A 27,139-nucleotide genomic window follows, 5' to 3' on the forward strand; every position below is an offset into this window, starting at 1 on the left:
CCTTCAGCCCGAGGCACCTGCTCCTCCAGCTACTGCTAAGGCTAAAAGTTCATTTTCCTCTTCATATTCCTAAAATGCAGCCTTTCACAGAGGTAAAGAGAGGAGAGGGTCAGGTTTAGGTTCACACCCTTCACTTGCAGTGCCTGCTGTGCCCAGGTCCTGATAGAAATTGTCTTTCCCTCTGCTCATTATAAAGTTTCCTGCCAGCATCATTTTCCGTGCCATTCACTTCTTCTCTTTTCCCTTTGCCAGCTCCAGCTTCTCTCCTGTGTTAGGTAAAAGTTACCTATTCTCATTCTAAAGGTGCAGTATAATGCACTCCCTACTTACTACCTCTCATGTACTACCCAGGGAAGGACCCGTGCACCCCTACAGCACCCTGGGACACGCAGCCAACCATTTATTTCCTGTCCTTTGGTTCTCCTCGGTGCCTTTGGCACAGGGGAATGGACAGATGGTCCTGGGAGCCAGTGCTGAGGCAATAAACCCCTTGGAGGGGACACAATCTCTTGTCACAGGCCTGAGAAGTGATTTGCACAAAGTACCCACAGCCCTTCCAAGCTACATAATAGAAGGAAATAAATAATAGGGAAATAAATGAGAAGAGCGGACATGCAATATGTAAATATTTTCTGATTTCTGCAGGAAGTGTTACCCCAATGACACTGTGCACTGATGAATGAGAGAAGTAGGGCAAACCAGGATGTTTTCTCCAAACCTTTGGCAGCCATCAGTTCTCCAGAGCTCAGAATGACACACTTGGTGCAGTGTATGAGGCTGGGGCTTTCAGAACCACCAACACAACAGGATGAATCCTCAAACACCAGGCAGAGGTGACAAGATAAGAAGCCCAGCACATCATGTCTAAGATATAAATGGATCCATCTGTCAGCAGTTACTTTATAAGTGAATTGCTCCCAATTATGCTAGGAACAGCTTTTAATGAAACATGATTTTAAAGTACTACAGAGAGGAAGGAAACGTGCAAAGTAAATTCCTGATATAATGAAAATTGAAAAGACTGATAGATTCTGCTATTATAATTGGCAAAGAGAATGGAGGGTTTTGATAGAGGTGACAGTAGAACAGCTTTTGGGGTATTATTTGGCTGGGATAGCAATCTTCTCATCATATGTCCAGCCTGTCTTCAGAGGTCATTTTCACGGTACATGTTCAGATGAGAAATAGCAGTGTTATATGACAATTTTCTGATGGCTGCAAAGAAATGTTCATTACGTTGTCTTCTTGCCACAGAAGGGATCAGCCATGTATCAGATGGTGGGAAGGCTGTCAATGAAAAACCGGAGTTCAGGTATTCTGAATTTAAATCCTTCAACACAGTCCACACTCAGCCCTTTCTCTTATGACAGGAAGTCAATGAACCGATATTAAGTGGCAGGAAAACTTTTTTTTCCCCCCAGTTTCTTCTGGGTTTTGGTGTGAGAGAGACATGGATTGCATGGGTGGCCCCACACCTGCTGAATACAGATCTGAGGGAGTGAGACACATTTCTTTAGGCAATCTCTTAAGGGCTCTTCTCACAGCTGGAACACACCACTTCTGTTTGGCAGTCACCAGTGCTGTAGCCTCAGAGAGGAGGCTTAATAATGCTGAATTTAAAGTTATTAGAAATACCATTGCGTTCACAAGTACACAAGTATTGAATTACTACATCTCTTTGAGATGGGCTGAATTACGGGTAGTATTTCATGGACTGATTTATGTTGGAAATTCACATTTACAAATTATATTCACCAATAAACTCAGCTTAGGTATGACACAGAAGTTATTGCTGTTACTCGGGAAATGTTTTCTGCTTTGGCTTTTGTTCTTGGGAATGCTATACACCAAACGATATATTTCCCACATGAAATAGCTTCCCTGAAACATCTGCTGCCAGAAAGTTTGTCTGGAACTTGCAATGATGGATGAATTTTTGACAGGTAATTGCAATTCAGATCAGATGCAGACAGATTTAGTAGTGAGAAGCTCCCAGTTTATTAAAATCACCATTGATTTATTTAAGCACCCCCCTCTCTTTTCACCACCATTCAGAAATGAATCACTTGGGTATGGTGTTCAGGGCTCATCCAGCTGCTCATAATATGAAATACATCAGTTCAGCCCAACTTTATCTATCTCTCAGCACTTCTGAAGGACCCATCAACACAGTATCCAGTCACCACCAGACCTGACATCTACAATTAGTGTAAACCAAAGAAATTCTACGATTTGGATTAGTTACATGGTTTAAACTCTTCAGGCTTACTACAGCAAATTGTCAGCACTATTTATCACACCTATGAAATTATGTTTCTATTATATAGAAATATAATCCCAGTACAGCTGGTTTGGATTGTGCCAGCTTTAGACAAAGGAAAGTTGCATTAAGCTCCTTAGGCTCCAGACAAAAAGGGCTGATCACACCCAGACATCTGATTTTAAATCCATGTTGATTTGAATAATGTTATTGGCACATGGTATTTCCACCAGTCCTCAATAAAGTAAGCAAAGATTCACTGTAGATATTGTACTCAGGTCTGGCTGTTCCCAGACAGATTTCCATCAAACCTTTTGGAAAGTTAGACATTAACTTTCTTTGCAACTCACATCTGTTCCAATAAAGGATTAGTTATGCATGGATAGCAGCCACATGACCTTCAGCTATTTTTCTTATACCTTTCCCAGACTAAACAGAGGTAGGGAAGCGTGGGACATGCTTGGAAAAGAGCCACAGAAAGTTGAGGTAAAATGAGCATGGCAAATGCAGACACTTAAAGCATTTCTACTTGATTTAACCCAGAATTGGCATTACTATTATTTCAGAATGGCCCCTGAAGTGACTCAAGGAGAAGAATGGCAGAAGGTAACAGATGATACCACGCCTTGAAAATAACCTAAAAATATACAACTGGCAGCACCTGATCTGAGATCCCAGTATTCTCTCCTGCACTGGGCACAAGCAGACATCAAAGGACAAGTGAGACCAGAGGGGCTCCTCTGAGTCCTATTCCACCTGCCAATTACTTCCAGCCCAGAGGGACTTTCTCAGCCTGATGTAATTTTGTGCATTTACTGTCAAAGGTAAGTACCGTTAGGCTCATGTGGACAGAAGTGTCGACTCTAATTTGTTTGCCATTTAAAGTCTATTTGGGATGCTGCCCTTGCCCTGAGCTATCGAGTGTTTCTTTTATTATTCCATATGCCAGTAAGTGTACTTAAAGAAGGAACCTAAAGGCATGTCTACTTTGGAGCAGATACCATAACCTCTTGCTGAAAACAACACTAAGACTTGTTTGAACAGCGATTCTTAAACTGGTTTAGCTGTTTGCTGGAGGGAATGATGGCCACACAAACGTTCTTCGTGTACGTGCAACAGTGAATTACAGAAACATTAATGCCCATAGAAGATCCATATCATCCCTCCCACCACAGAGGTGATGCCTTTCCCATTCTGTCCACCTCCTTCTTGCTGTCCCACAACACGCATTGAAGTGGCTGGGATTGCTCCATCCAGCCATCCATTCCTTGGCTAACTATAACTCTCACAGGTACTGTGTCCTAGTACCTGGTTTGACTGTTTGAGCCCTGTGGTTCTGATTTCTTATAACTCACCTACCTGTCTGTGCCATCACAGGAGGGGGAAATACAGTTTTGCAAGATGTGATCCATCTCCAGTGAGCAGAAGAGGAGAGTAAGGAGTAATGTTTTTACCAATATTCATCCTCTCTTTAATTACACAGGCTGCTGCAAAGAAATTATTCTTCTGCCAGAATTTTCCAGCTACGAACGCTCATCAATCTTTTAATGATTTTAGATAGGATATGGGGATTCTCTCTCTCTTGCTTATAAACAGTGGTTTAAATCTTTACTAAGCTAATATTTTAAGGAAAGAGGACCCAGTGTCTCTGACAAAGCTGATTACAGAACATCAGAATGAGGCTACACCTCTATTAAAAAAAGTTGTATAGGGAGTGAAGATTTATAGTGGTGTTCTGCTGATTCATGAAGAGTAGATATGGAAATGCATTTCTGGCAGCCACTCAGTGATGAAATATGTAGCATATAATGCATTTGTCTGTAAGACAAATATGTGTGTTGGCTGATTAAAGAAGATATACGAACTTGTGAAAATAAAGAAGACTAAATTATTCTCAGGAACAAGCCAGCTAATTATAAAACCAACAGGAAACAAACTGTGTCTGTTTATACAATTTTTGCTAAACAAGAAACTTTCAATACTAATTTTTAATGTACTTCATATGCAACTTCAGTATCTAACAACCGATATAAACTTTGAATATTTGAAATGCACCACTCTGCTGGTTCTAGGCCATTTTCAGATGTGGGACTCCTTGCACAGCAGGCACAGAAACCTGAGGGGTTTTTGATGACTTTTTTTTTTAGTTATCATCAGAATCTGTCAATCTAAGAAACAATTTTTTGACAAAAAGCAGTTCAGCTTCAAACATTCAACAAGTGATAAATGAAGCTTTTCAACAGCAGAAGTGTCTACATGTGTTGATGAGCCAGTATGTGAATGCTGATGGATAAATGTCATCTGCCTGAGAAGGCTAAATTTCAGCTTGTCCTCACATGTAAATTATTTGCATTTCTGCAGATGTGTTGATTTCACATGCCTTTTGGACAAGAAAATAGAAATGTTAAAAAACAGCTTCTCCCTATTTATGTTTAAAAATAAATTACTCAGTTGCTCTGTCAGGTTCAGAGACTTCAAGCAATTGATGCTGTTTGGAAAAAAAATATCAGGATATAAATCATCAAGCTTATAATCTAAAATTTCTGAAGTCCTTTTGCAAAAATAAGACTAAACTGTGTCATGAGATGAGAGCTTTGAAAACTATAGATTTCCTTGAGAATTAATGGTTCCAAACATATTCTCCTAAGTTTCAGCTTTGCTAAAAGGAGAGATGGTAGGTGTAGATAGATCTTTTAATTCAAAAAGGAAGACGGGGTGATACCTAAGAACTGAAAATTTTTTGGATTTTTTTCTGGTTCTGTTCTGCTGGGTTTAATGGAATGCACGATGTTCAAAGGATGTTTCGCTTTTCATATTTCTTTTTTGCATTTTCTCTTCTATCCCTTAAGAAAAAGAAAGAGAAAAACATAAATGCCAAGAGAGAGAGGGAGCGTTTGTTGCTATGTGGCATACAAAAGAGAGGGGAAAAAAGATGTAATAAGGAACACACTGAAGATTGTTGTTACAAATTTCTGTGAAGTAGAAGCAACTAATTTTAACAACTCCTATGTAAAACCCTCTATGTTGTTTTCTTTGCTCATCCATACCTTTTATCTTGTTAGGACGGGACATAAAAACGTGGTGTTTAACCAAAACTATAGAGTAGCAAACCAGTTGAATTACATTGCATTCACTTTCCAGTGAAGAATTCGGACCTATTTGCAGCTTTTTCAGGAAAATTCCAGTGGCAGAGCTGGTAGCAAAGCCTGTCTTTATGTGTCCGGGGGATCAGTGGATACTGACCCCAAGGAGGTACATACTGGGATTGTTTGCTGTTCTTAACCTCTTAGATTGCAGGGGACAGTACTCCAGCCCTTAGGTATCAGCTTGGAGCCAGCCTGGGAAGCTGTATGAGGACCAGCCCTCCGGTGAGGCAGAGCAAGCTGGTCAATCCCAGTTTCTCCCAAGAGCTGCACCAATCCATGCCATGAATATCCATGGTCATGTGACCAGGCTTTATTCTTTCAGCATGAGCAGCCATGAACTGAAGTTATGTATTATTTATAATATGTATTATTTTGACCTTTCTCATCTTCTGACATCACGTTCTCCCCACTTGCTCACCAAGCTCTTGCCTGACGTCTCCCTCAGCCATGGGCCGGGGTCACCCTTTGGGCTGCACTGCCCTTTGCAGCTTCCCCTTAATTTGATCCTCCGTGTCCATTTTGTAAAGTTCACATTCAACAATCCTGTTTTCTTTTACAATCATGACAGAGTGTCCTCCTGCACAGTTGTTTACTCATGACTTCATTCAAGTCTGGAACTCTCCTCTCCCTGGCTCTTAGGCATGAATGATCCTTAGGATCAAATCCACTTAGGCATCGTTTAAGTGACAGCTACTCCACTAAAGAGGACAGGACAGTACAGGGGAGGAGAGAGCAGGACCAGACCCCTTTACTGAATGATGATTTCTACATCTGATAAGAGAGGCCACAGGAGTAGAGTCCAACTACACAAACCCAGGAATTTCTCTCATATTGAGAATTTGCTGGTCAACTGGTAATTATTTTTCAGCTTCTTTGTAGTGGGGACTAGAGGCTGGGACTTTCTAACTGCACACAACTCTGTTCGTTATACAAAATATTTTAGGTCCTTCATTTAATAAAGTTTCTTTCTTTCTCTTAGTTCATCTACTCCAAGAACACTGTATCTGTTCAATATCCCTTGTTGGCACCCTGTGGATAATACAACAATTCAGCACCAGCAGTTTCCTGTGTCACAATTATGGTCTCCTTTCAGTAAAAACATTAAAGCTGTGCCAAAATCCTACAGAAACCTGGAATAAGAGTTAAGTGGCATGCTTCATTTTTTGCTACTGTGGGCCCTTGAATCCTACCATGCTACTGGAATCATCCACAAACATTGCCCAGGATGAACACCCTTGCTCAGTAATTGCATCCTCTTATCTTCCTCTTTAGCCTTCCAGTGTTTGGATTGAATTGTCCAGCCTAATTATTATCCTGCAGGATATCCTACAGGAATCCCATCAGATAAAGAAAGTGTTTTAACACCATTAATGCAGCACAAAAAATCTGAGCCCAGGGCAAAGGTACAAAGCAAACTGGGCATGCTACTCAGAGTGTTTTGGTTACTCTGCTCTGCTAAAGAATAAACATTTTCAGTAGCTTGAGGGAAGGAGATTTTGATGCCATAGCCAATATGGATCAAAGTTGAACTCATCATTTGTATGATTCTCCTTGCATATATAATAAGAACAGTTTTTTAACTGTTTAATTAAATGTGAAGCTGTGAAGCATTGAGAGAAGGTGGTAGGTTTATATGAAATTCCAAATATTCCTTGTAATCAGGGTATTTTAAATAGTTGACTGAAAACAATACCTAAAAGCCCCCAAACCTTTGTCATTTATACCAGAACTAAGCATAAGAAGGGATCTGGTATAGAGGTGAAAGATTAGCTCTAAACCTGTTCTACTTTTCTTCCAGAGCCGACAATTTACAGAATACAGCTTGGAAAATTAATGGGACTGATCCTATTTCAGGGTTCCCTCATTAAACTGTACATTAATATAATAAAAAGATCCTGTACCTTTGATAAAACACCACATGCTTTGTGATCATTTTTATGTATAATGCCAGAATTATTTGGAGAACAGTAAAAATTATTTCAAAGCTCTAGGCTGAGAACAAATCCATCTGATGTCACTCTTTCAGAAGTTGTCCTTCCCTTGGCTATTGTTAATGCTGGTATTTTGAGCAGAATAGTTCACAGTACTCTGATGGCTACCCAAAAAGGACTAGAAAACAGAGGTTGAGTGAAGTATTTGACAAGGCAGAACAAAAATAGTCAAAGGTATTAAATGTAACAACCTCCACCCCCAATGAGAAATCTGATGATCTAAACTGTAAAATCATAGGAAGATGCAAAGGAATTCAGAGACTTAATCACAGGCAGCTAAAGCCCATCAGCTTCAGAGACAGAATTAAACCTAATAATGTGTCTTTACCTCACCTCACCAGTGGACTTTGCCATTAACTCCTAAATGGGAAAGATTTAAGAATAGGTTGAACAGTCTGTATGGCAAGGAAGAAAACCTAACCAAGGACTGCAAGTAACATTTTTATATCCATAATTCTATTTTAACTATCCCTTCCCTTACAACTCTTACTTTACTGCAAAATGCATTTTTTCCAAGTAGAAATAAATAATTAAACAAGTATTCTTACTGAGAAGATGTTTGATGTCTGTTGAGAAATCTGGGGTATAATTTACAGAAAATAGGTTACCTAATAAAAACTCATTACAAAAGTAACAGGATTGGAAAGGAGGAGGACGGGTCATTTCTCACAAGGAAGTGATGCATTACTGACTCTTAACGATGTTTAAAAAAATCAATACTTTTCTTACTTTTGCCTTTCCTAGGCTGATAGATTGATACCACTTTTTTCTTCCACCTGTGCTTCGACTTCCCAGCTGATGCTGAAGCACACCCTGTTTCCCTTTGAATTTAGGTTCCCACTGAGTGCCACTGCGCAGTGGAAATCGATACAGGGATACCACGTGCCTGCCTCCAGCTGTAACCCACAGCCTGCATTCAGTGCACAGACAGGCAGAGTGCACACCCAGAGCCATGAAGACAGCTCAGTACTCTCATTTTTGCATTTTCTCCATGTTTGGTGCCATTTTACACATGACAGGAACAAATACCTGCCCAGTTATCCGTAACCCACATCCTGCCAAGCATTCCTCACTACTATAGCCATAAGGCCTTTCAAAACTTAAATTAGAAAGTATCAGCAACTGTGGAAAAATGAAATGACTCTACTACAAATTATACTCTCTTTCTCCAGCATTTTAACGCACCTGTAGGGATGAAGGTGTTTTAGGGTATTGCCTGTGTTTCACATGCTGTGGGAATGAGTAAAACAGGTGACCATGAAATGGTATTTGTATCAGGAACAAATAGAACTAAAGAAGTTAATACGGTTTTACGTAAAATCTAATAGAAAACCTCAAAACACAACAAAGCCCGGGTAAATTTACTGCAATTGGAAAGGTTAGAAATACTAGAAAAATTATATAAAAGGCTAATAGGATATATGATGTCATTTTAGGTGCCTCTCACAGTTTGTCCTTTAAAATACACCAGCATCATAGATTTGAAAGGTCAGGAGAAAAAAAAAAGCAACACGTGTAGCATCTCCTGTTTGTTTTCCCATCTCACTGCTTTCTGTTTTCTCTGCAGTGACCTGATGAGAGACCATCAGCCTGAAAAGTGAACTCAAACTTCACAGTCAGGATTGCAATGGGACGGAATCACAGCTTGGGTTTTTAGTTTGCAGTTGCACCAAAGAACGAAGCTTTACAGTCACGGAAAATAAGAAGGAAAAGAGCACAAGATCATGACTAGAAAATGAACACTTCTTTCTCACTATAAACTTGTTCATCAGGCAAGTATTTCTCCTCTAGTAAAAATTAATACATGCTAAATCTGCAGTGAGTGCAGTTAAACATATATGACAAATAATGCACCACCCCTACTCAATAATGTCAGTGAAACCAAACTTCAACATTTTAAATTGAATAAAGCAATCAACAGTGTATGGTAATGTTAAATCAAGATGAGTCATCATACAAAAAATGAGTTTTTTTCCACACAGAGGAAAGATTATGCCCATCTTCAGCGGTAGAATCATGAGAATAACTTAACCACCCAGTTTAAATGCAGCCCAAATACATTTGAGACGCACAGCTGAACAGGACAGGGCCAGTGGGTGAAGAACTGCCTGCAAAGGGCCTGGGTCACCCTTTACACGCAGGGGTGAGTGTGAGGTGCTGCGCAGCATCGCTGTTTGCAGAAGCTTGTGGAGACACTGGGGGTTACAGCTACGGAAATGTTCCTGGCAGAGCCCAAATACTTCCTCTTCCAATGAGTGTGACAAACTACTAAAGATCTGCAGCAAGTCGCTGACCTAAGCAGCGGGTTGGGATGGGATCAAGAGGTGACTCTTCTCCCTTATGCTCCTTTTCACTTAGAGAAGAGGTGCTGCAGCTACCAAAACGATGAAGGAAAAAAGATCCTAAAGGGCAAAATGCCCAGAGCTTGTGAATTACAGAGAATTACACTGACTTTTGAAGTAGTTAGAGAATGACAGAAGGAGAAAGACCTTCATATTGAGGGAACTTAAAACAGAAAAAAACCCTATTCATCATCATTAGTAACTATTTTCACAGCAGTTGGGGGGGCAGGAGAGGGGAGGGAAGCAAAAGGCTGCAGCAGAAGCTGAATGAAGAGTAAGAACTACCAGCTCCAGACCTACTGAAAGATTCTAGGTGAAGCAAGTGTGACTTGCTTCCCTTTCTTACATCATTCCACCACTGCTCCAGGTTTTACTTTTTTTTATCTGCTGTCCTGTCACTGCACGATCCATCAACATAACCATGCTTTGATAATACAGAGAGCAGCTCATGTACAAGTATGGTACAGCCCTTATTTCTTCAGATTTTGTTGCATTTATGTTTTGAAAAACAGTCACATATTGCTTCCATGTATTTTCTTTTATCCTGACATCTCCTGATTAAAGATAATTCAAACTTCTCCAGGCTGGTCAACAAAGTATTCTCCCTCATCATTTCACTTAGATTCTGCTATGGAGTAACAGTGTAAATATGGCAGGTCATTTGTAAGAGTCTCCAGTCTGTTATTCTTCACCTCTTTTTCCTAAATTTTTAAAGAAAGTGCTAGCTATAACATCAAAATATTTGACAAAATTACCAGATACTAAAAAATGCCAAATCCTGATCCAGTTATAATCAGTATAATCCCAGACATATTCCCAAAGCTTTTACAACAACGCCTGAGTTCAAGGTGGAAAGACTTAAACAAAATGCACTGTCTTCAGATGCTAAAACCTACACCATTTGATAAACGGGGATTTAGTTCCAATTAAACAGATGATTAAAGAAGAAAAAGCTCAAAGAATAATCAGCACTAATTAAACTAATGCTGCTGGTGTAATTAATCAGTTTTGCAACCTGCAAAATTGAGATAAGGAGCTACAAGATGTACAGATGAAAACTCACTATGTAGAAACTATGGATCATCATTATCCAGAATAACACATTAACACTAATTGCTGCTGGGGGTGGGTTGTGTTTCGCCCCCTTTCTCCTGGCTGCTCTGCTCTCCCACGCTCCCTGGCCCACGGAGCTGCGGCCACTTAAAATATCTGCAGTGACCTAAAAGGACAAAGAATATTAACCTAATACTGGCATTCACACCCCTATCTATGCACTCAAAGAACTCATATCACAGCCTGTTGTTGTTTATGAAGCTATTTTTCAAGAGCATATAAAGTTCTTTCACGCCACACGCTGGTAAAATAAACTATAAAAATAATTTTACAGTGACATGAAAACTATAAATCACAAAGACAGAAATTCATGGATGCACCTTTATCTAACGTGCTGCCCTTGAGTCCTCCTGGTGAGCATTACGTATAAGAATATAGCAAATGCTCTCCAATAATCTGGGCTTTTACATATTAGCTGTAAAGTGATGGAATAATGGATCAGTAAATACCGTTCATCTCAATTGTGTTTCAACATTAGTTTTAAGTTGTCCTGGCCCCTAGGTTTAAAAACTACCCTTAGCACTACTTCAAAGTAGTTTTTGTGATTTAATTTCATATTTATGTCTTTACTCAGTTGCAAGAGATGTTTCCAATAAATAAAGAGAGCAGCTATGAATCTTCCATCACAGCTGTAAATTCTTGCAGCAGGCTACATTCTTAGTGATGCAGAGGTTGGCGCTTGCGGGCTCGTTCTTGATAAATACATCAATGTCCGTCTGAAGCCCCTGGTGGAAATATGGCTTCAATTTTTTTCTTAAAAACATGGATCAATCATTGTTGCCCTTGCCTATTCTTTTCTGTCAAACGCTTCAAATGTGCTGGAGTGTCTGTAAAAAGTTTGAGAAGCACTTTGGATACATGCCTTACGATGCTATTGTATAACGTTTAATTTGGGTGCAGCTCTTGCTTTCTTTGAGCTGCACAAGGAGCCGGCTCCCACTTGGAGATGAATGTGATTAATGGCAATCCAACAAGTTCAGCAGATTTCATCAAGCCGTGGAAGGGCCCTTTTTGCCTGCAGAACACCCTGAGATTAGGATCTAACAGCTCCCTGTGCCCTCAGGCTCTAGGTTATATATTCTGTGTCCATGGAAGACAGCACAGAACGTCCTACCAGTAGACATAGAGCACAGGAGGCTTACACATTACATCAGCTTTATAATTTGGTAAAATTTAGAATTTTTAATTAAGTGAATAAATTAGAGTTAAACAAATTACAAATCTACTTTAGTAAAATTCACAAAGTAAAATTTTCTCATTTACTGCACTGGCTAAAAACATCTGTTCTGTGTTTGGTCAATTTATTCTTTTTTTTTTGTTAGATAAGTAACCCTTACTAAAAAACAAAGGTAATTCCAGACCAAGAGGATTACTGGAAAGCCAGTGAGAATTAAACAATTGTTTAACGTGGTATTTGGATCGCTCACTAGTAATGAAGGAGAGCCAACATCTCTTCTGATGTCCAAGTCTCTCATCAGAGCTATATCAGCCCTACTAGTTGGATTAAAACATAACTCCTTTGAAACTCCAGAAGTTTGTGACTCTCTGGAAGGAAATTGCGATGGAAAGAAAGACAGGAGGAGTGAGCTTCCCCTCCTGTGAAGTTTGCTACTTGAGCTTTTTTTTTGCCAGTGACACACTCACGTCCACCTGAAATGTAATATGGGGAAGTGGCTTTGATCCTTTTCTTTCTAATGATCTGCTCAGTCTGAACCTTGTCATGAAAATGTGACACTACCATCTTGTTAATGCTCACCTTCTGGAAGAGCTGTTCTTTGAATGAAAGCATCAAAGATCTTCCTTAATCTACTTTATGGGAAAGTCTCTATTTTATGGCCATATGCAGTAAAAAAAAAAAAAAAAATAACCCCAGTATTTCAAGTTACAGCATTACACAGCTGAAGCCAGCCCAGTATAACCCATCAGTGACTGCTTGGACATCTTCCAAGATCACAAAAACTGACAAAACTTTTGTATTGCAAGAGTATTTGCTTGCAAAGTATTGTTATCAATATTGCCTTTTCCTCAAAAAACCCCCCAGTGATATTTTTAATGGAATTTCTTTGGACTCATTAAAAAACCTACCACAACACTGTGAGCAGGAACAAAGTGCCAGTATAACAACAATATGCTCAAAAAAGGCCTGTCTGCACTCCAGATGAAGCACCTTCTGAAGGAGGTGCCCTCTCCAAGGTGAGAACCTCATCATGAAGAGCCTGAGTGAATCCCTGTGCTGCCTGGCATAGGAGAAGCATCCTCTGGGAAGAGACCCATGCACCCATATGTACCAGGATATGGGAGAGCTGATGGCCTCACACACTGCTGGCAGGGCTGTACCACACTCCAGTCCAAGGGAGCAGGGACTGGCTCCAGAATTTAACAGGAGAAGCCAGGAGCTTGGCTCAGCAGGAGAGCTGTTACCCCATCAGACCCTGCAGAAATATTATTTGTCCCCAAGCCACGGGCTCCAAACACATTCAAGGATCTCCACCTAGCAACATGAAAGTAATTGCGACTTTTCCTGGGCAATATTGCACAGCAGTGCAGTCACTCACCTTCCTTGTGGGAATGAGAGAGCCCCTTCTGTGTCCTTGTCCCCGCAGCAACACGAGTATTCCAGGCACCCTCATCACTCCTCCTGGCTCAGTGATAGATACACTGATATATAACGTCCTAAAATTCCAGCAGCAGGCTGCAGAAGGCAAATATAAGCTGGAGCCTTTGAAGGTCTTCAACATGCCAACAGAGGTGAAGCTCTGGAAAGGAAAGGCAAAATTGTTGGTACCTTGCCTGGTCTGAGCCAGCCTACTACAACCCAAGCTGCCTCAGTCTGTGCTGCAGTGACAGATGGCATCAGCTGTGGAAGGTGCTTGGTATTTTTAATGTCAAAACGAGCCACAGGTGGCTGTGCTGTTCAGCAACATGTGGCAGCCAGAGCCATGCACAGACAGCGGGGACATTTGGCCAGGCAGACAAATCTCACCTTTGTACCCAGCGCTGTGGCTGATAGGATCCTTGCAGCAACAAAACCAGAGTCAAATTAGGAAGAAGAAATTGCAAGGTTTTAGTGGACTTCTACCATAATTTTGTTTTACTCAGCATCAGTTAAAAAGATGCTAATACTGCATTGGTTAAGTAGAAGAATTTGAAAAATGTAACACAAGCATAGAAATTTTCAGAATTCCAGATCCAGGCTGGTCTTCTTAACCCTCCCTCCCCCCAGTTGTGTGTTCTTACCCATTATCCACAGCTCACGGCATGGAAGGTGCAATTCCCCAGTGCCCACACATCCCTATGCAGCTTCCCAGTAGCTTATGGCCCTTGCTTCAGTTTCTAGGCCATGTTATTTGCTGTTCACATATCAGGATTCAAGTCCAAAAGTAATGGAAACTGTAGAACACCCCGCTTGTAAGTAATGTTAGAGATTACTTTGGAAGCAGAAACATGGTGTGTGTGTGCTGAAGGAAACTGGAGAAGCATCTCTAGGATGTTCTGACCCTTACAAGACACCTCACCCCCTGAGCATTAGTCAGCCTGTATTCACACACAAAATGGCAGAGTGACCCCACAGCCTGACACAAAATGGCCTGCTCCAAAACAGGGCCCATTTTTGGTAATTAGGTAAATTAAAGGCATGGGTTTCTTGCCAAGAGCTGCTCTTGTGCCTCTGGCTGCTCCCTAGCAGATGTTCCCGCCCGATCCTGCTGTTTGGCACATGCTGCCTGTATCCAGTGAGTAATAAATAATATAAATGAACAGCCACAGCTCAGTCATCTGCAGCTGAAACATTCCCCAATTAGCAGCTTCCCTAAACATCATGTGGCAACAGGTACAGCCAGAGAAGCGAGGTAACTTCAGAAATGCAGACAGGTGCATCTTCTTTTGTGCAAGAGAGAAAACAAATAACAACTAAAATTTAAAAGCAGGGAGATTTTAGTTTCTCTGTACTTTTGATTGCAACAATAAAAAAATGGAAGATAATATTCCTTATTACTCCATGTCATACATCTGGTACTTCAGACAGGTTGTTCTTACAGAAAGCCTCACTCCCCACCCCATTTCCAAGGCCTTGGATGCCCAGGCTTCAGGACAGCAGGATTACACAAGACAGCCTGAGAACCAAACTGGTTTTGGAAATAAAGCTAATTTGGGATGGTGAGCTAAGGAAAGGAAGTATGTGAGCATCTGCTTGCAGATGTTCTCAGTGCACAGATGGAGATATGCCAGTGGCATGTGACTTGTCCTAACAAACATGCCAAAAAAATACACCAAGAACAAACATGCACCTTCCAACATAAAACCTGATTTCTCACCAAACAAAATCTGCCTACATCTTAAGAGCTGTTTAGTGATATATACACACACACAGAGAAAGAAAGCTGTGAAGAATGTAACTACTAGTTTACTAAAACTATAAGAAATGAAAAAAATAGCTGCTCATTTATTTACTTGTTGACTTAAAATCTGTCCTCAGACCTGGAAGGAGCACAGCTGCTGTAAGGGTCCAGTGAGGGCAGATTTCAGATCACATAAATTTAGATTTTTTCCTCTTAGCAACTTAATACTCATGAAATTATATAACAAATCTGTAAACCAATTACCAAATGTCAGAAGGTGCCCTGATTAAAATACACACATTCCCTGGAACGTGCTGTATTCACAAATTAGCCATGTGTTATTTGTAGCTCCTCGAGGCACAATAATGAAGAAAGTGGTAATGAAATCTGAAAGCCTGAATATCTCCCTTATGTTGGAACGCAAATCCCATGAGACCCATCTGTAGCCCAAACTGTGGAAAAGAAAATATCCTTTCTAAAGCAAACAAAAAACCTACAAACAGCTTCCCCCGCCTCTGTAGTTTCGTATTTGTTGTTTCATTTTTAAAATTAGGCTGCAAATTAAAACCCTATCATACTGCTTCCATTCATTTAATCATGATGATACTTTGAAATTCCTTATTTCTATTCTCCAACACCACTACGTACATCCCAAATGCTTCAAAGAGACACAGTCCTCTTTATTCCCCGCTTCTCTCCATGCAAGGCTGAACTCATATGCACACCAATTCCTGCCACATGTTCCGTGGTGAGATTGAGCTTTAACTCAAAACTCTTGATTGCTTCACATTCAAAATTTGCATATTTACACCCACACTTGTTTATTTCTTCACTGGTTCAGTTTTCAACATCCACATCTGAATGCCTGTAAGGCCTTTGCTATGTTGTCTCTGCCTCTCTCACTTCCCAGCACTGACTTTTGGCTATTGTTTGTCCCACATTTTCTCTGTCCATTATTGATCAGAACTGTTACCCTGCTTCCCATGTGGGTTTTCCCTCCTTAAAAATAATGTATTAACATCCTTTTTTCTTCTTTACTTATGGTCATCTATACATCATATCATATGCAGAAAAGCCTTTTTGAACAAAGCTGTGGTAATTACTGCACTGAAATCTTTTACACTCAGCCAATTTGGTGCAGGCAACCTGTAGCACTGTAAGACACAATTAATTCATCATATTGCAATGTGAGTTCCAACCTGCACAAAACAAGGATAAATGAAGGAGACTGCCTGGTTTTTTGGCTCATGGACCAGCTCCGAGGAATGAGTGGGTTTTCCTCATGACAGATGCAAACACCACAGAACTGCTAAAAACATTTGAAGGTCCATCAGAATATCTGAATGGCTCTAATGAGATATTGATACAATAATCAGTATCACTGCCTTTCCACCCCCGGCTCAGTAACATCCTGGCCTTTCCACAAGAGCCTTCATCCATCCATCCACCCACCATCTATTTTTCAACAACAAACTATTGGCTTTTTCCCTCTTTCTTGTAACCTGCCTCTCTGCCCCTCTACACTCATTGCCCATTTCCTTATACTGTTAGGAACTTATTATGGGCAGATGAATGGGGCAGCTCTTGAAGGCATCTGAAGGGGCAAAAAACTCAGACTAGAACAGGAGTTGCATCTTCATATTACTTTTGCAGACCTGACTCGCAGCCAGAGGGTTAGCAGATGGGCATGTGTTGTCAGAACGTGTTCTGAATTTAAACAAAATTACACTGGCTCTTGCTGGGCTGCTGCAGTAGCACAGTGACCTCTGGAGCTGTGTCTGCCTCTGCCCTGTGCTCAAAGGTGAACTGTGGTAAGGTTTAATTTGCTTGATTTAAAACTTCAGTGTACGTAAGAGATGTGGATCACAAAAACAAGTCTAAAACCAAATATATTAATTTTTTTCTCATCTTCCCTAGCCTCCTTTTCTGCAATTCTGTTTTTTATTATTCTGGCTTTTGAAGAGCTCTGAGATACACATTTTTGAAATATTTCTAATTAACACAACCTTCTGACCTTTGCTTTTGAAGACAAATATGTAGCTGTAAATGGTAAAAAAACAAAAAACAGCCCCCCAGATACTTCTGTCTCAGCTGGTTCCAGCCTCAGATACAAGGCAGGAGACTTCCATGGGAAAAGGTCTCCAGAATATAGTTCTGTGGAGGTGCAAGAGCTGAACACAAAACCTTTGGGGTTTGATTTTAGAGATTCATGGATATTTTAGGCTAAAGACACACTTCATCCGCCACTCCATTTTGGACTGAGTAGGTTTGGGAAGGCTTCGGGCCTGTGGTTTTTGTCCCTTATGGATAGGGAAGCATCTCAGCAATCTTAACTTCGTCAGGGCCAGCTACTGCAGGATTCCAGGCTCCCTAAAGGGGGAGCCTTTCCAGGAAATCCCTTCATGCCTTCCCACAGACAGTACATATCCTGATGGCTCGCTCTGTGCCACAGGCAGCCAGGCATCATTCAACACTAGGATGCTGGCAGAGACAGGAAGCCTCTCTTTTTACGGAGAGGTCAGAGTTCAAGTATCTTAACCTCAAATTTCAAAACACCATTGTAAACTCATGCTTTGCCTATTTTGTTCATGCCAGAATGTAACTGTGTCTTCAGACTGAATGGAAACGTTGGGTGCTAAACATTGCCTTTGTTAGCAGAAGCAGACTCTATAAGCTATTGTGCTGTTATTTTTTTCAGTTATCTTGGCTTCCTTAATATCATTTAGCTATTTCTTTTCTTTATGGACACCTTATCCTGCTTGATGCTGTTTCACTTTGAACTTTCATTGATGCTGAGGATTTCACACATTTTTTATCATAGTGTGCAAAATACTGATGGAATCTTTCTGCAGACTCTCTGGTGACAGAACAAGGTTATTATTATCATCCCCTTTGTACTGTATCTCCAGAAATCTATGCACATGCTTTGTACCCACCCATTTTGCACTGGAAGCTGAAGAAATAATTTTGTTCTACTCACTACAAAAGCACTTTTCGAAAGAGGTGTCTTTCTAATTGTCCATTTTTAAAGCTGGTGCATGCATAATGCAGTGCTTTCAGGAGGGTTTGGAGTGATTTGCTACAATTATCTCTACCTTACCACTGGGGCTGCTGCCTGGCTCAGAGGTGAAACCATCCACGCTGAAAGCGAAAAGTCTCTGTTAGATTTGAATTCAGAGTGAAAAGAATTTCATTCACCGAGGGCAGTGACGAAAGAGCTGCATCCAGAGTCTGTTCCAGTCATCCAATTACTCTGTTCCTGGCATTTTCAAGGATGTTAAACCCACATGGAGCTTTTGTGACCCCAATCCTCTATCTATAAAGGCAGTGAAGAAACAGTGAACTCCCTTTTCTCCCCTCGAAACAGTTTCCATATTTCCATTAATTCAATCTGCTTTCTCTCTGCTATCCTAACTTCTCAACAATCTATGCCAAGGATCAGCAACTGCCCAAATTAAATGGCCATTGGCTACAATTATTCAGAAATATTTTTATGTAAGCAGCAGGTTCACCCAGGGTACTCCAGCCAGCCGTGCCGCCATTCCCCACTGGCACACAAACAGCAGCTGGATATTAAGACATAGTTGTGATATCCATATACTGCCCATATGCTCACTTTGGAGAAGCTGGAGAGACCTGTGTCTTGGAAACAGGGTCAAATGGAAATGATTAAATTAACCGGGGAGGGGGGGGGGGAAATAAAGCAAGCCATCTAATGAGTCTATTGGCTTATTGTGTTCCATATTCCTAAAAATTCACTTTGCAGTCAGGACACATGGGGTTTGAATCATTTTCTGCCTTTACACTTTCCCTGCCACTAGAAGTAACACGGGGATGTTTTTCAATAAACAAATCTGCTCTTTTTTGTCAAGGTTTGTGTACACTCTGAGTGCATTGGTGACATCAGATTCTTCACTGGGGAAAACGAAAAAACCCCAACAAAACCAACAACCCGCACTACTGAAAACCCAAGAAGCCAAGCTGGCCATGTCCTCTGAAATATGGTATGAATGAAAAGAAAAATAAAATTAAATCCCCATCCAGTACAAACTGGGAAGTGATGGAATTAGGGCTTTTCTACTGAGACTGTCTCCAGTTACCACTCTTCTGAGCATGGCTTTATCAATTTTGCACTGAAGATGCTCTCAGGCCAAAATTCAAAAGGTGACTGACAAAAACAGGAGGACAAAATGAAGCAAAAGAATCACAAAGAGAGCCTATGGAAGAAGCCTTCTGTAAAACATGAGGGACCCATGTGCCATATTAGATTATTTTTCTCTTTTTTTCTTCTTTAATTCTCTTATAGTAGACAGTAATTCTTATCCCCATTCTTTGAATCTCTGCAAGGTGCAAACTCTGTGTTTGGATGCAGGCAGACTGGGAAGTGCAACTGTGTGTTAGACCTGCTGAAGCTGGGAGGCACATTTATTGTGAGTAAAAGCCAAACATATAAATCACACACAAATACTACATTCCAAAATCTCACAACAGGGGAAACAGATTAGTGGATCACTCCCCCATCAGGAGCTCTGCCCATTACTGTGTAGGGCTGCTTGGAAATAGAGCACGACTGTGAAACAAATTACATTGTTTCCATTTATCATAAAAGGCCTCAGTGACGCAGTCTCATGTATTTGTCATACTCTGCACAAGCCTTTGAAAAAACCTCAAGTCCATTACCTTCACCTTTCCAGATGCTTTCAGGTGATTGGAAAAGAGCACCGCTTCCTTCCACCTGCAGCCCGCAAGAAAAACAAAATCGCTTCAGGAGAACAATCGTGGCTACACAGCCACTTCCCTGCCTCTTCATCCTGTGTATCCGTCCGTCCAGCAGGGAAACACCTGCAAGAGACACAAACAGAAACTGCCTCTTCTGCAGGAAAAGCCCACCTTACCCTTCCAAACCATCCTGTCCCTTGCTCATACACTGTATACTCTCACAGTGTAACTACGGTTACTATTTCCATTCAAGGTTATCAATATTTCTAATAAAGATGGGCTGGAGACAAACCAGGATCTAATTATTAATTATATTTAGACCTGCATGCCCAGATGGGTAGGAAAAAATGTTCACTCAAGGGGAAGTTTTCCTTAACTCCAGCAGATCCTGGATTTCCCACTGAATGTTTTCATTCTCAGGATATCAGCTGCAATCACCAGAAATAACATTAATGACTTTCAGTGTAGTGCAAAAATAATTAGAGGCAGAGCAATTGTCCAACTTACAACTTAGCTTATGCTAAGAAAAGGCTGAGAAAAATCATGTGAAGCTTGATAACCTGAGGGAGAAAAAAGCAAACAAGCACAGGGGTGAGGTCTAAATCAAATATGAAGCAATCTATATTTTCCATTAAAGCCATTGTGGAGCTGGGCATTTTGCAAAGCTCTTGATTGAAAACCATGGGAAAGTTAATGGATTTGACTCAAATGATCCTCAGCACTTCAATAAGAAGCAAGGAGAAAGGAGGCCCACAAAAGCAGAACTTGAAAAAAAACATTAGTGCAAAACCATACAACATAAAAGAAACAATTTAAATTGCTCTAGGAAAGAGTATAAATTGCCTTGTTCTCAGAACTGGAGGAAGAGTCAACAGTGCAGAATCTCATTAGAATTTAAGCACTGTATTTTTTTTTATAAACAGCGTATCAGTAAGATTTACCAATATTGTCTCAATATACTGAAAGCTTTATTATTTACTCTTTGACATGTGGTACTTTTCTAATTCTTTACTTTTAATAAAAAGCAGTAGAGATGTGTACTAAAGACTTCATTTTTTTAACATGGCTGAATTGAAGGCTAATTAGCACATTCATATCTGTCAAAAAATACAGTATCTTTTGTACTTATATTTTTGGGCTCTTTTGTGGTCAGTTTAATTAAATTTGTTGATAAAATAAAGGAGGAGATTTTAAAAAATTAATAGTTTAGGCTAGGTTTTTCAAAGGCAGTTAGTAGTTAGAGCCCAATAAACTAAGGAGGGAATCAGCCCAATAATTTTCTAGGGCTTTTTTTAACGTTACCCTTGAAATTTTAGCATCATCAGGAAAGAACAAGGAGCAGTCATGATCCAAAAGAGCTTCCTGGGATTATTGAGGTGCTGAGCAACAGGAGTTCAGTGTTGGAAAGGCGGCTGACAGCCTCTTATGGTGCTGTGTTTCAGAAGCTGCGATTTCAAGAGGAAGAAAAGTGGGTCATAAATGCTACTGATAGCTGAAAATTAGGAGATGAAAAACACTTCAGAACATTTAAGTGTGGTAGGTCTGATTACAGCAATCAAAATGCTATCCCATTTCACTACATTTATCTTGAACAGCAAGGTTAAGGAAAAAAAAGCAAAAAAAAAAAGCCATATGATCCTCAATGGTGCAGTATGCATAAATGTTACAGTCCTGACAGGGACTACACAGGCAGTGACCCAAAAGTTAATGTGGTATTTATCTTGTTTTGTACTGTCAACCAAAACCATTACTGCTGCTTCAACAGGAGTTTCACTCCTACCTTATGGTCTGAAGCAATCCTTTGTCAGTTTGGTATTGAGCAGTGACCTGTTTCCCACAGAATATCTGCAAAACCAATTCCATCCTTAAATATCACCCTGAGGTGCCTGTATGTAGTTATTGGCCTGTCTTGACTTGGTCCATGTTCCATGACCAGTAAAACAGTGATGTTCATCCCAAGACCTGAACTCAGTCTGTGTGCTGCAGAGCACCTGGGCACGTACTCCTGTGAAAAACCTTCCTCGCTGAAGACACAACATCTCCAAGGATCACTGCATAAACCTCTGCACCTTCCCCACAAAGTGCAAAACAAATCCATAAATACACAGTGACACTGACAATAAAAGCTCCAATCCAGCCAGCCCCAACTGGATCTCCTCGAACAGCAGAGGACAAGAGAATAAACAACAGATGACAAATGTTAGGTCATTCCCACCTTAAGCCAAAATAACTCTGTGCTGCTGCCAGATATGATTCCTCTCTTCCTTCTGTCAGCTGACTCAGCAAGCTCATCCCAATCCATCTGGGAGCTGTGCTATGCTAATGAACTATGGAGGGGTTCAACAATATATCAAGTGTGATATATTAAAGGCACTAGAAAACAAACAAACAAACCCACAAAGAAAATAAACAAATCTGAGTACCAATAGTAGTACCCAATGAAGATTAAAAATACAAATAAACAAAATAACTTCATGTGGTTTAAATCTTAATCCTCAGGGATGAATGGAGCATCAATGTCCATATGCCTTGTTTATTACCCTGTAAGCTGAGAATTGAAATAAAGTCTTACAGCAAATAATCAGACAAGATTTAATGATATGGAGTGCTCATTGCCAGCCTTTTAAAAATTGATCTACCTGCCCCTATTGCTAAAGAGGTTTGGCCAATACCCAGTTTCCACAGCTCTTTCTTCAGCAGAGGAAGCCACTGCTGTTCAACCCCAGCTTTTTATTACACTCTTTAATTTCTTTAAGCAGTAAAATATAAAGTCTATTTTCAAAAGTGAAATAAATAATGAGATTGAAATAAACTCCATGAAAAGGGAGGTTCTCAGCAGTGCTTCTGAGTGCCACTGTCTGGAGAATCAATGGGAAATATTTCCATTCAAATACCCAGGAGGCACAGAGTGCATTAGCAGTTGCTTTAATCATCTTTCACACAACAGCCATCAGTGCCGTTCTCTGTGTTCTCCTCTGCTCAGACTGTCCCTTCCCTTCCTCCTTGGAAACGTTCCATCACACAGCTTCCCTTAGGTGCACACCAAGCACAGCAAGCAGTGATGTTTTCCATTTTATACTTGAGGAATTTCTGCAGGTTTAACAGTTTTAAAACAGGCATTAAGCTGCTCTTTCTTGTGGTTTTTTCTTCAGCTGTGAAAGTCCTTAAATCTCCTGAATATGCACGATTTGACCTACTGAGCTCAGTCATTTAGTGGCATAAACCCTTAAATATGAAGTCAACAGATACTTTAGATGAGGTGTCAACAGTGTATAGGCAACAAGCTGACATAAATCCTGTGGAATGTAACTTTTAAAAAACCTTAATTCCTTCTTTACTCCAGAAAGATCTCTTGAACCTTTTTCACAGCTTTTTGTGTCTCTTTAAGCTACACCAGCAGGATGTGCAGCAGCTTATAGACATAGCAATTAAGCTATGAGCAAATGTATGTAAAAACACAGTGTAAGAGCATTTCCAAAAATGGACTCTTCAGAAAATCAATACATTTTCACTGAGGTAGATCACCCAGCATCTTCATCAAATGAATTCTACTAAACCAGCTGTTGCAAAAGGAATCAAACCCAAGCACCAACACAGAAAGCAATTATATTCATTATGAACACACAGGGCCATTTCAAACAGCACAGCTTTTCGCAAACTCCAAATGCCACTCCTTGGAGTCCCATTTGGATCTCAGCTCTATCATTCGGCACTTCTATCTCTGTATACTCAAAATAATAATAAAACATTCTAATTCCTGGGGAAAAAAAGGGGAGTTTTGTCTTACCCAGGCTATAAGTAGCATTATCTTAACCTGAGGTGGAAATACTGATGAGTCAACAATTTCTTAACTAACTTAATTCTAATCCTGGTATTACACGGATCCTTGAGGAAGGAAACCTTTTTTCACTGGCTTCAGCAGCAGCAGAACAGGAGCACCTACTGGTGTCTCAAATGAAGTTGAGAGATACTTCCTTCAGTTTCTCACGGAGGAAGTTGAGGTCTCCCTTAAAGAGCAAGTATTACAGATTGGTATTCTTTCTTTCTGAGGCACACAGCATTTTACAATGGAACTTAATGAAGTAGGCTCTAAGGTACTTCCTGTAATATATTTCAATAAAAGAAAATATAAGCCAGTAAAGCTGCTCATGTAAGCATTGAGGATTTAAGAAATTACTTAAACAATGAATGCATGAAGCTATTAACCTTCTTGGAGAATTAAAATGTGCCCCTATGTGATGAATCAAAAGCAGCAAGTCATTTCAAGTCTGCAGGATTGATTTTATACATGTGACTGAAATATAATTACAGAAACATGAAATTGTATTGTATCTAGAGAAAACTAGACCGGACTTCTAGACCATGAGCACACCTTTGCAACAGCCTTCATTTTGTACATTTGTTACCTCCTGGCAATGGTACAGAGCCAGGAAGGTTATATGGTGGTAGTTACCCTCAAGTATAGGCACAGTCTAGTGAAATTAGCCATTTTTCAGTTTTATTTCATTGCAAGATTCTGCTGTGCTGAAATATTAGGAGGATCAGCATGACTAAGTAAAATTTTGCTCATGCACAGTATTTTATAAAAGCAGTAGCAACAAAAGAGCCCTGATACCAGACTAAGCTGGGTACAGGTTATCTACATATGTCAGGTATTTAACAGGAAATTTTATAATAGGAAAGGCTTAGAAAATTTAAAACACTTTCTCTCTGAAACAGGTCACAGGAACATTCTCTGTTTAAAGCAGCTGGAACACTGATACTGTGAGATTAAATAAAACATAAAAGGGATAAAAGAATTACCATATATTTAAAAAACACACAAAACTAAACCCCAAAGAGCAGAAATAAGAACAATGAGAGGCATTTTTTCCACTCACTGAAGTACCCTACTACTTAAGGAAGTCCTTCCTGGTGTCCTTTTGCATGTCCCTGGTTTTGTGTGTCCCCCATCAATTCATTTTCCAGTGGCATCGTCAATACTGTATTAGCACCAAGATGTCACTGTCAATTAGGAACTGAGATCTTTGGGATCTCTTAAAGCAGTCACTTGGCTATCAAATAATATCAAAACAGCATTACCATAATATTTATCAGTTTGGTTTTTGGTTTTTTTTAGTTTTTACCAACCTGTTCAGCTCCTGAGACATGTTCATTTTATTGCTAATGACATCACATCCTGCCTATGTGCTCCCTACACAATTAATACCACTTTGCATCTGCATGGAGAGGGCCAAGAGCTCCTGTACAAATGATAATTAAACACCACGGTAAAGAGATGTGCAACTGCTCAGGGATGTATGCCAACAACAGTTCACTGGCAGCTTCTAGGAGATGAAACATAACAAGCTGAATTTTAAAAGTAATGGAGATCTTTTTTGCCTCCTGGTGGAAGATCTTTCTGAATGACCAGCTTAAGTATATTTCAACCCCTTCTACCAAACACAAGATAGATGAACAGGTGAAAACCTGGGCAACCTCTAGAGTTTAATGAGCACCTCTCTGTCCCTAATGCCTGTGAAAACTCTGTAGGGATGGAGACAAATTATTATTTGGAATCAGCCCTGAGTTGTGTCCTGTGTCTCAGAGCACTGATACAAGCAGGTTTAGACCAAATCTATAACTGAATATAACAAAGCCACAATTTTCCTTGAGGAATGTGGCAACGGCACAAACCAAGCTACTGATGCACATCACCACCCACGGACACACAACAGAGCTGGAACCTTGGTGTGAGGTCTTGGAAACCTTCCCCTGGTGAAAGGAGTACAGGGGCTGGACTTTCAATGTGATGTAGACAGAGCTGACTGCTAATTCACAGAGCAGTGTTGTCATCCCAAACAGCCTCCTTCACATCTCTCTTTTCCTAAAATTTGTAACTTTTGCATACACCTGCAGGGAAGCAAAGCCTCCTGTATCTGCCCCTTCAGCTCACCAGCCCAGAGCAGGTCACTTTTATATTTACCTGATTTCTCACTGTTCCGGTTTGGCCAAATTTAGAAATATATATATATACTCTGAGAGAAGGCACAACCACCCCTCCCCCCACCAGGTTCGGGAAAAAAAATAAATTTTCCTCGAAGGAAAGTGAAGAAGATAAAACTATTTATTTAACAAGCACACGGGAAAGGAAAATAATGTTAAATGGTAAAATCTTTCGCTGTAGAGGAAAAACCTGAGAAAGTGTTCGAGTCCTCCCTTTGGTCTCCTCGGAGCTGGGGCTTGGGCCGGGGCCAGGCCCTCTGTGCCCGGTGAAAAGTCCTCCCGATGTGCTCTGATGTTACAGCAATCAGGCAGTCCAGTAGAAAAAGGAGAAAATCCGAAATTCCAGAGAAGGAAAAGTTCAGCTCTCAGCCTCTCTCCAGAGAACAAGGAACTGCAAAAAAACTGGCCAAAAGCTGACTGGAAAAGCTGCCAGCCGGGTGCTTCCTCGCTCCCCCCTGCCCCAGCTGAAAAAAAAAAACCTGCTATCTTTATGTGACCTTGAACAAGTTTCAAACTGCTTTGAGAAAGTTTTGCTCAGTTTTTTCTTCCCCCTCTCAGGCTCAGTTCAGAGGCATAGAAAGGCCAATAATTAATTTCTGGGCATAGGCAGCGATATGGGATACACATCATAAGGTCACCCCAAGACATTCCACCCCTTATCCCATATTGTTGGCTCAATGTCCAAACTAAGATATTCTAATTCTCCACACACATTAATACATATGTAAATATATATATGCAGCTATGTATAAACAGTGACAGTGACAATCAGCAAGCAGGGGTATACTGGCATTTCACACTACAGGTGGTTTTCACACAACAATCAGATCTCCCTGTGGTACACAACGTGTTGTTCCATCTTTCTGCATTACCCACCATGTGCAACCAGGTCCCTGAGCAAAGACAACCCCACGGATGGGTTTGTCTGTACTCGAGGCAGAATTAATCCAAACAGTCTTTCCTAACAGACCTCTGACATGCACTACTGGGACCTTATCTCCATCTACTGTATGCAGGGATTCAGACTGGGCTGGACCAGCTCTATTGGTGGAACCTCGGGTGTTAACTAACCAGGTGGCCTTTGCTAGATTCTGTTCCCAATTTTTGAAAGTTCCCCCACCCAGTGCCTTCAAAGTGGTTTTCAACAATCCATTGCACCGTTCCACTTTGCCTGCAGCTGGTGCATGGTAAGGGATGTGGTACACCCACTCAATGCCATGTTCTCTAGCCCAGGTATTAATAAGGC

The 27,139-nt window shown here is 40.5% G+C and overlaps 1 long non-coding RNA gene across 8 annotated transcripts in view; it reads right to left on the reverse strand.

The window, feature by feature from the left end:
• Positions 1-13,590: 13,590 nt before the first annotated feature.
• The window catches only part of LOC116444072, a 73,568-nt gene continuing 60,019 nt past the window's right edge, over positions 13,591-27,139 (reverse strand). For 4 of the 8 annotated variants that reach the window (XR_004240201.1, XR_004240196.1, XR_004240198.1 and 1 more), the window contains one exon: positions 19,712-20,031. This is a non-coding gene — a long non-coding RNA (uncharacterized LOC116444072). Of the gene's footprint in view, positions 13,609-13,835; positions 13,867-19,711; positions 20,032-27,139 lie in introns of those variants that run through there. The other 4 variants (XR_004240197.1, XR_004240203.1, XR_004240200.1 and 1 more) reach the window with 4 other exon arrangements.

Source organism: Corvus moneduloides, chromosome 5 (genome assembly GCF_009650955.1).
Source record: "Corvus moneduloides isolate bCorMon1 chromosome 5, bCorMon1.pri, whole genome shotgun sequence".
Taxonomy (NCBI): Eukaryota; Metazoa; Chordata; class Aves; order Passeriformes; family Corvidae; genus Corvus; species Corvus moneduloides.